We start from the raw sequence: 10,786 nt of genomic DNA, 5'->3' as shown, positions 1-10,786 counted from the left end.
CATGAAGCTTTAGAAAATAATTGACCAATATTCCCAGTTTACTCTTACAGCTTATAGCATACTTGTAAACAAGCCAAAACACAATCCATATTCAATACCCAAACCTCTGCAATCAATTTTTGCCCTCTGTTAGTTTGTCAGTCTTGTGCTAATGCCTCAGAGAAGAGCAGGCAGGCCAAATTTGAAAGTAGACGCAATTGCAGCAGCTTGAATTGGTGTGAAAGAAAACAGATAATGTGTGTTGGCAAAACTTTTAAAATAGGAATTTGGCCTAGATGTGTGGTTGAGGGAAGGAGAACAAAAAATGGTTTATAAAATTTTGAGTATAATGCTCCTGAGCTTCAAAGGCTAGGGAGCAAGCAGAGCCTGGGGTCGGGGCTCAGGGAACACTGGCAGTATAATCCCGTCACATCACATCCGACCTATTAGGAGGCTGAGTGCGTCTTTCAAGGAACCCATAAATCAGCCACTGTGTTCCACACTACACCTGACATGTCTAAGACTCCTGACATGATTCACTTAGTCAGGGAACACGATGCCGGCCAAAGCCAAGGCAGGCTGTCAGGAGCACATCAGCAGCTGACGCGGCCAAATCACATAACCTCTTAGTGCCAAGCGCTTGCTCTCAAGGAAGTTTCCTTGAGCTGATCTGATTTTTCTATTTACTACTCAGTGAAGTGAAGCTCTGTTCTCCTGAATCCCAAATCTCAGAAAGAAAGAAACTGGGCTACCAAGCAAATGTTCCTAGCAGCTCTATTTGGAAACAACCCAATGTCTGACAACAGTTTAAGTATTGTATATGCACACAATAGATTATTAACCAAAATAATTCCGAGTGCAATAAGTCAGACACAAAAGAATATGTACTGTATGAAACCATCTTATAAAATTCTAGAAAAAATTTTGTTTCCATTAAATTATTTTATTTTTGTGAAAGCTACAAGGAAATTTACTCACTGAAATCTCAAAAAATCATGGGCATATTAGTTTCTTCTGAATGTCTCTTTTTTTCATAGGAATTTCCCCACACATTTAAAACCCCTAGTTTAATGGTATTTATAGCCTTTATATTCTACAAGGTTCACTCGTGGCTTTCCTGATGACTCAAGTCTGTATTTGTTTTCTGAGCTCTAAACCTAGATCTCCAACTTCCCATTAGGTATTTCAATGCAGATAGCCCCAAGTAGCTCAGGGAGGTATACTGGAAGCCAAAGGGAAATTTTCAAGGAGAGACAAATCAGCAGTGTCAAACACTGTCACACCCTAAAAATCAAGAAAATTCCCTTGCAGTTTAGGAGATACATGTCTTTCAGATATGAAGAGGGGAAAGAGAATGTCAAAGACGTGCTCAAATCTGTATTTGTTTTCTGAGCTCCAAACCTAGATTTCCAACATCCCTATAGTTATTTTGATGCAGACAGCCATAGGTAGCTCAGGTGGTTCCTATGTCAGTGAATGTCACCCCCCTACCCAGGCCAGACACTCCTGTGCCATGACATTCCTTCACCTACTTCACAGATCAAATGGGCATCATTTTCATGTCTTTCAACTCAAAGCATTAATTTAATGCTAAGGGAGGAGGAAAAGATACAAGGATAACACAGTCCTTTCCTTCAAGGATGCTGAGGAGTCACACAACTCAACAGTGCAGGAAATACTGCTGTGTTTTTCAGGGTCGAGATATTTTTCATTTGACTGACTCATTCAAAAAACCTACTTTCCAAGAATACTTTGCCAAGAATTACCTTTTAGATAATTCTAAATTGTGACATTTTTATCATTTCAGTCTCATGTTTATGTCATTTTTTATCATTTTCATCCCAGTCATAAGGATCAAAGGTGCTATATTTGACACTGCTTTCTCTATGTTAAATATAGGAAAATAGAAGACTAGAAAGGCTTACTACTTGCCCAGAATCAGTTAATGATAAATTGAATGTAGAACATAGCCTCTAGTATTTCTGTTAGACCATGCCACCCACCTTCTCAACCCTGTGTCTGTAACTCTGAGGGGATTCCATTTCCTCCTTTGTCCTAGACAGAAGAAAGGTCTTGTTCCATCCAAGGAGGCTCATTTGGATAAGCACTGCAGAAGACAGAGAAGAGTGGAGTGGAGAACTACAGAGCCAGGAGGAGGAAGGAGTTACAATTTAGGAGGGGCTGGTAGTGTTACTAAGCAAGGGCTTGCTGCCACAACACACATGGAAGCCAAGACTGTATCACTAGCTTTTGAAGAATGAGAGGAATATTGTTTCCAAGTTGACTAGCAAGAAGGCAGGAAGCAAAGCTCAAATCTGTCTTACCAATCCAGGGGTTTCAGGTGGATTATTAAGGAGTAGTAGTAGTAAAAGGCTCACAAGTTTTAATTGTAAGTGGTGTAAACTTTAGTTCAAGGTCTTGTTAAACAGAATAGGACCAATTTGAGCTGGTCTACAGTTACAAATCAGCCTTTTTTGTCCTTTATTCCTTATTTTTGGGGGATGAGGGATGACTGCTCAAGTAACTGCCTGCTGATAAGGGGACAAATAAATCAGGAAAAATGCAAGATAGCATAAGAACGTAGAATACTAGAATTATATAATCATATATCACAACCAGGAAAGTAAAACACTTATTTAAGCCAAAACAATAGCAACTATAGTAAGAATTTAGGTTCATACATACCTGGTCTGAACTCTTGGGTGGAAATGGTCTATTTTCAAGATGACCTTCTCTTCCTGGCCAGGTGAAGTCTCAGGTGGCCTGCTTCTTCTGAAAAGTAACTTAAGAGTAGCCAAAGGTTCTCAAGTGTAATTAGGGGGTGAAAAGTCAATTACTGGGTTTCCAGGCCCATTCGGTGTTAGGACCGTTGGGTCCTCCTCCTTTCTGTCTGTGAAGAGAGGGCCCCTGTTTGTAAGGGGGATGACTAGGTCCTGATAGACATGGGTAACCAGAAGGACTTCATGTAGATGCTAAGTCTTGAGGACCCTGGGCTTACACAATGCAGGGGAACATCAGTAGGAAACATTAACAGGCATATTTAGGTATGGCAGATAAAGCAGAGCCTAGAGACTGTATATATTTTATGATAAATATTTCTTTTTGCAATATGATCATATTCAAGATTGCAGTAATAGTCCTAAGAAAGGACCTCCTATATAACATCTCATAGGAACTCAATTGAAGCTTATTTCTAAGGGGCTACTGCAACTCTAAGCAGGGCAACTGGTAAGACCCTATACAATATAGACAGCTGCGGTTTGCTTCTTCTGTGCCACAGGTTTCACACCTTGACCTGGCCAGTGTCTGCTAGGAGCCCACTGAGGCACTATCTAAGGTCTTCTTCACCTTTGTATCATCCATCTGTTTTTCTGGTTTGTTTATTTTTTTTTGGTTTTTTGGTGTGTTTTTTTGTTTTGTTTTGTTTTGCTGCTAAATCCAAATAATGTCCACACATTGCAATTGGTTGGGATATTTCCTAGGTTTGTTTTGCTTCGTTTTGTTGTTGTTAATCCTCACCAGATGATATTTTTTCCATTTATTTTTAGACAGAATGGACGGGAGGGGGAGAGACACAGAGAAAGAAACATCAATGTGAGAGAGGCTCTTTGATTGGTTGCCTTCCACATGTGCCCTGACTGGAGCTGGAGATTGAGCCTGCAACTGAGGTACTAGCCCTTGACCAGAATGAAACCTAGGATCTTCAGTCTGCAGGCTAATGTTCCAACCACTGAGCAAAACCAGCTAGGGCGTCATCATTTCTTTCCTCAGGAAATACTTTTCTTCTGTTACACATTTAATCATTTCCTCCTGTTTTATGTTCTGACCAACAACCATCTCCTGTTTTATCTCCTCATTATTTTTCTGCTCTTCCTTCACTTTTAGACAGTCTATCACCTCTTCCTTCACTTTTACTTTCTCTTCCTTTACCTCTGATTCATCCACCTTCTCTTCTTTTATCACCAAACCATTATCTATTTTCTGCTTCACCTCCAATGTGTCTAGTTTCTCCTCCTTCACCTCAGGTTCATCCTCCACCTCCTGCTGGCCATCCAGTACACCTTCTCCCATTTCCCACCAGCCCATAACTTCTAGCTTCACAGCCACTAGACCCACTACTCCCATTTCCTCTGCTCTTGGCCCACTTCCTTCTTCTCTATCCGCTATCTTCTCTATTCCTGTCAGTCCATTCCTGCCTCTCAACCACAGCCTCCACAGTCCCCGATATGCCTGTCTCCCTCCCTACCTGATGAGAGACTGAGCCATGCCCCCTCGCCCCCTCAGCTCCACTCTGGAGACCACCTCCCCATGTCCCTTCATTTTCAGCAGCAAAAACCACCAGCTTACTTCCTTGGCCTCCGCATCTAGTAAGCTGATTTATGGGAAGTTCCTTCCCCTGTTGTTCCAGGGTTCAGGACATGCTCCTCTCCAATGACCCTCCTGCTTAAAATATGTACACTGAGGGCGGGGTGGGGTGGTGGAAGGAGAGGGGTATCTTACCCATGATTTGTTGTTTCCTTCCAGCAAATGCCATACTGGGTCTTGATTGGTGGCAGTTAAGTGCTAGGGGGAGCAATGCAGTTTGTTGTCTCATGTCAAGTTGTAAACCTCAAACACCTTCTCAGGGGAGGTGGATGGGTTTTCTCCCTGGGCCCCTGTTTGGGACCCCTTTATGAAGTCCTGTTATCAGGTGCACGCTGCTTGCTCCTACTGAGAGTGAGGCTGGCATGCTGCAGGCGGATCCCAGTGGCTGCTACAGGCTTCCACATGGAGCTCGGGGGTTGCTTCCACCTGGGCTCAGCCCCAGGCTGGCCTTGGAGACACCAAAGCTGTGGCTGGAGCCCAGGAGAGGGGCTGAGGCAGGCGCTCCTGCCCTGGTGCTGTCCAAGCAGCTGCTGCCTGCTGTGCCCCAGGCTGGTGGTTTCCTACAGCCTCCTCCTCTGAGCCCTGCCTTTAGAATTCACAACAGCTGTGGATTAAGCTGCTGCACCTGGAACAAGACTCTCTACCAGGGGTTCTCTGCTCCTTCCCTGACACCCAGCTCCTCCTTGGTGGAGGATTCCAAAATGCACAGGTGAAGAGATTCTCCATCTTTCCAGGATCATCTCAGTAGGATGGCGTGCACATATACAAATCCCCTAGGTTGACCTTGGTCATCCAGACTTCAGGGACTTGTTTCAAGGGACATCGCCTTGCCTGAGCCAGTGTCCCCTGGGCCAAAGTGAATACCCTGGGGAGACCAGACTGTTCTTTTCTGATTATTGGGAAGGAAAGGTACAGGGCTGCACCTATGGCCAAGGACTGTTGGTGGAAGCTTCAGCATTGCTCACAGGAATTCCCACTTGATGTGCAGGAGGAATCATGGGAGGAGCCAGATGTAGAAAATAGAAGTCATCATTTGACTCTAACTCAGGCAAGAAGGGCTTTTTTAAAAATTTTATTTTTTTGTTATTTTTCCCTGATGATCTTCCTTCTGAACCATAATTTTGGTTTAAGGACGCCTCTGGGGGGCCATTTCTCACCTGGCTCTGATATTGGGCCCAGCAGTATTATAAAAGAAACCATTTTGCTAAATATTGACCAATTTTGAATAATATATCCCAAAGGACTGCAGCCAGATATAACATTCCTCACGATGTCACAGTTATAAATCTGATTACAATGAAATTGACAAAAAAAATAGCTTTTTTCTGTAACATATATTATAATATTTAACGTTTTAAGATAACAACTAAAATTATTTCTTTATTTGACAAAGCCTCCCATGTAATTTTAATATCCTAATTAGTTTAAAATTTATCTATAATGAGAGAACAGATCTCTGAGGGATTCTAGCGGCCTCAAATAACCCAAAAGCCATTTCCAAGTTAAGAAAAAGTCTCCTTTTAAAATTTGAACCCTGAGAAGTTTATCAAACATACTTGACCAAAAATATGTATATCACTATGATTCATTTACCCAAAGTGACAATAAAAGGTAGGTTACCTATTCTTAGCAAAACTTGAGTTCTTAGGTTAAGGTGACCAGGTTAATGGATTCCCATTTTGATGCCAATTAATGTGAGGTTCCATACCTTTAATCTAAACCAAAGACACAAAAAACAAGACCAACACCCATACCATAGATTGAACACTCTTCTTGACAAAGAAATTCAAGAACCTGAGACTCAAACCTGACCTTTGAGGACCTCAGTGGTTGTAACCTTTCTTCCAGCTGTTTCCTTGGGTGACTACTGGAACCCACAATTCTAGCCCTAAGACTCTAACTCAAGTCTGGGGATGGGGTGGGTAGGGACTAGAAGCCACAATCCTCAAGAGACTTTCATATAATTTAGGCACAAGCTCATTTTCATGTCACTCACTTGAATGTGATCTGATCCAGGAGCTGTTTCTTTTCTCAGAAGTGAAAGGAGCAGGGAGGAGCCTGGAGCACTGTGGCCGGGGAAGCAGAAATCCAGGAGGTCAGCCGCTAGACAAACTGGTTCAGGTGGCCACAGAGTAGTGCAGGGCCCACACCCCACTGGAGGCTACAGTGCCTCAGGCAGGCAGTCACAGGATGAAACCTCTGGGTGGTTACTAAAATTGTTACCAAGCACAAGCTCGCTGCCCCACGCACACACAAGCCAATTCTATGGCACCAGCTCTTGAGAAAAGAAAGATTTATTTGCAAGTCAATTACTAACAAGACAGGAGGCAAAGTTCAAATCTTGATGATCTAGACTTGAAGGGGGTTCATAAGTGTTACTCGTGAGTGGCATCAAGTTTGGTTCTGGGCCTTGTTAAATAGAATAGGACCAGTTTGAGCTGGTCTTTGGTTACAGTCGCAAGGCCCAAGTGCAATATGTACACCTCCCCTCAGCACCTCCCTGCCTGCAGATGTATTTTTTCTAGACGGCATTAAGCACACCTAATGGAGTGTTCTTCTAGTTCCTTATAACCAGGAGTATGGCTGCTGCACGGGTCTGACCATTCACTGGGACAGCTGCTCTCAGTCTGAAGTGGTGGCTCCAAAGACTGTGCAGACCAAACTCTGAAAGGCCTTTAACTTAAAACACCATCCCCACCAGGTTGTATACAATTTTATTTTCAAGGAGCAATGAATTCTAATTGGGTTGAGGATTGAGGTTATCTCAGAGGAGTATCATGTAAACAGGAATTCTTTTAATTAAGTTCACTTCTACCAAGAGAAATGGCCCTGAGAGAACAACAACAAAATGTAAAGCACTTATATGAGACATTATTAGGACCAGAGAGACTGTCTAGGCCAGTAAAGATTCCCCCTCCTCCCACCAACACCACCAACAGAAGATTGTTGACTGGACTATGGGCATGTGAAGGACAGGGAACTGGCCAGGAGGGGCAGGGTGTTAGCAGAGAGGAGAGGGATGAGAGAATGCTAAGTAAAAGCCGATTGCTTCTCAATTTCATGAAAGTGCAGGTGTCGACCTTTGTTCAGGTTCATTTCTAAAGGCCAGTCCAGGGAGAGGTGCGAAGAGCCTTTAAAAGTGGGTATTGTATCATTCCAGGCTTTGTATTACGTGGCATCCTACACTCAATTTCACTTTCTGCAAGACTGAATGTTCTCCAAGACTCAGCTGTGTTCACTGTGAAAGGAGCAAAGCCAGCATTGGCTGAAAAAGTTCTGCAGCTAGTGCCTCTGTGCCATGCCCCCCTCACCTGTTCCTCAGTGGTACATGTGCAACTGCAGGGATTGTGCACCATCCAGCCCCAGAGGGGATCATTCCCATAGTCTACAGCTTGAATAGCATTCCCTGGAGTCAGTGCACATCTGCACAACCAACAGATCCTAGCGGCCAGTGGGGAGAAAGCGAGTCAAGATAGACTAGTTCAAGAGACACTTCGTGGCTCAAAAGGGTGCAACTGAACATGCTCCAGAATAGGAGGTTTGGATGCTGACAGTTTCATTCCCCAGAGGCATCCAGGCCACAGGAGACAGGCTCAGGTGCACCTCTTGGCAGGTTGCCAACAATGCAGAGCACTAGGCAGTATCAAGGATTCCAAGAGGCAAAGACATGCTTCCTGACCTCTCCTCCTGAAGTTTACACACTTTGTTGAATAATCAAAATGGGTATCCTGGATGTGAGGGCGATCTGGCTGCGACATTTGTCACCCCATTGATCGCCAGGGTTGATTCGGCTGATCTGGCTGGCTAGGCGGGTGTCCCCCTCCTCCCTCACCAATCCATGTGCGTCCCTCCCCAAGCTGTGCGCTCGGTCAAAGAGGACGACCTTCCCCCCCGAGGAGAGGACCGGTCTTCGGTCAAGGGTATACGAGTAGCTGCGCTCCCCTGCTAGAACCTCCAAACAAGCTCTCAAAATGGGTATCCTATATAATAAAAGGCTAATATGCAAATGGACCAAACGACAGAATGATCAGTCGCTATGACATGCAATGACCACTGGGGGCAGACGCTCAATGCTGGAGCTGCCCCCTGGTGGTCAGTGCACTCCCACAGAGGGAGCACTGGTCAGCCAGAATCCGGGCTCATGGCTGGCAAGCATAGCAGCGGTAGCAAGAGTCTCTCCTGTCTCTACTGCAGCGCTAAGGACCCCTCGGAGGACATCCCCCGAGGGGTCCCGGACTGTGATGTGAGAAGGTGCAGGCTAGGCTGAGGGAACCCCCTCACTACCAGTGCACGAATGGCATGCACTGGGCCTCTAGTAATGAATAAAGAGAAAGAAAACAAAGTCAGAGAAAAAGGAAGATATGTGCAGGACCAAGCTATACAGATGAAGGATTTCAAGGAGCCATGTCTGAGGGGACTGAGGGAGTGGCTTTAGCCACACCTGGAACAGAGGTCAGCCTTAACTGAAAGGAAAGGAGAGAGAGGATGTTCAAGCCATGTGCAAGCAGACTAGGAGGGGGTTGGTTCTAGGGTAACTCATGACCCCATTTCCTCAGCTTCTTCAGTGGGTGGCCAGCCCCTCTGCTGTGGTTTTGCGTACCTGATTCTTTTGTAGTGCACAAATGCTCTTATTTTAGGAAATTTGGACTTAACCCTCACACTGCTAAGATATGCCTCTTGTATCAATCCTCAGGTCACTCTGAAGTGTTTCTTTGGCAAACATGAATAGAAGGAGTTCCAAATTTTAAAATGTCCCAAAGAACAATTCATGTCAAAACAGGTGAACGGACATTCCCTAATTCGGACCAGCAGATGTCAGTCTTTGTGCAGCAATCAATCCAACAGCCCCCAGAGACTGAGCAAGATAAATGAATTCAGGGTAAGTATAAATTTTCTATGGCAGCCCAGTCTTCAGACAGTTCTATTAGTAAACAGAGATACTCCAAAAAAAATCCTTGCAGTCACTGCTGGTACCCACAATGGACCCTATGTGTCAGATGTCCTGCACAGCATAGACATTTGTATCAAGAATATTAGATGTGCAACTGCTAAGAAGACCAAAAAATCTGTTCTGGGTTTAGGTGGAAGGAAGGTGGGAAGGAGAATAGCTGCTATTTTCGTATCACTAATTACACCCACAGTGATAATAATTGTCCACATTGCACAGCTTTCCCCATCTGGTGAGGGCACTTTGGAGTTGAACACATAGTAAAAACACTGCCAGACTTATGCCATATGAATCTAAGCATATGGGTTGGGGAATTGTTCCCCATCAATTTACTCACCTGGATCTTTCATTTCATCCTATATCCACTCCTATGGGAGCACTGTTGTCCTCAATAGCTTACATCATATGCAATACCTTTGAAGTCCAATAGCTTGTCATTCTCCCCTTCCAATGACTTCCCATTGCACTTAGAATAAAATGTAAACTCTCTGCCATAGCCTGCAAGGTACTGTGTGTCTGGATCCCACCTATGTAGCCCTACATTACCCTCGCCTCTCCATCACCCACAATGGCCATTTTCCTATTCTAAGAATAAACCAAATGCATTCTGTCTCAGGGCCTTTGCACTCCCTGTTCCCTCATCCTGGGACTCTATTACTGAAAATCTGTGCCTACTTGCTCCCTCACCCATTCAGGTATCTGGAAAAAAACATTGCCTTCTCAGATTGTGCCTGACCATACTATCTCAATATAACCACCCACTATCCTACCAAATGCCAGTTTACTCTATCCTCTCATCCTACTTTACTTTTTTGTATACCTGCCATTCTTTGAAATTATATGTTAATTAATTTGTTACCTGCCTTCCACACTAGAATATAAGCTCATAAGGGCAGGAACCTGTCTATCTCATTTATTTTCCTGTCTTCCATGCTTAAAAAGTAGTGCCTAATGCACCCATATTGGTCTCACAATAAATATTCGTTGAAGGAATACTGGAAATTCATTCTTTTATCTCACAAGTTGCTTTTGTCTTTCTGTTCATGGCACTACTTTATCCTAGTCAAATTACAACACTTGGGAGTATTTTGACTCATAACTATCCCTCATTCTTACCTTCAGTCATTGCCAAGACCTTTCTAGTTTTCCATGAATCTATCTCCTCCTTCCCCCATCACCATTCCCTCAGACACTACCTTAGACAACTGTCTTATCATCTCATACCAGGATTATTGTAATCACTTTCCTCTAGTGTTTCTACCTCCAATCCATCCTGCCTATCACACCACTTCACTGTCATTGCCTTTAACAAATCATGACCTCCTATTACCCCATTCCACCCCAACAACAAGCATACACACAGACACACATTGCCACACACCCTCCCAACAACCTGAGTTCAGAAACCAACAGAATAAAATCTCCACTATTCCTCTAAGCAAATCCTTTCCCAGATAACCCTATCTCTGTTACCTTATTTTGCCTTGCCTTATC

At 44.0% G+C, this 10,786-nt stretch overlaps 1 pseudogene; it reads right to left on the bottom strand.

Annotated features, from left to right (window-relative positions):
- Nucleotides 1–3,180: 3,180 nt before the first annotated feature.
- LOC132231852 (box C/D snoRNA protein 1-like) lies at nt 3,181–9,868 on the bottom strand (annotated as a pseudogene).
- Between the last annotated feature and the right edge of the window lie 918 nt (nt 9,869–10,786).

Source organism: Myotis daubentonii, chromosome 3 (assembly GCF_963259705.1).
Source record: "Myotis daubentonii chromosome 3, mMyoDau2.1, whole genome shotgun sequence".
In the NCBI taxonomy this organism is placed as follows: Eukaryota; Metazoa; Chordata; class Mammalia; order Chiroptera; family Vespertilionidae; genus Myotis; species Myotis daubentonii.
The sequence above is the reverse complement of the archived record's forward strand: the minus strand, read 5'-3'. Positions and strand labels throughout refer to the sequence as shown.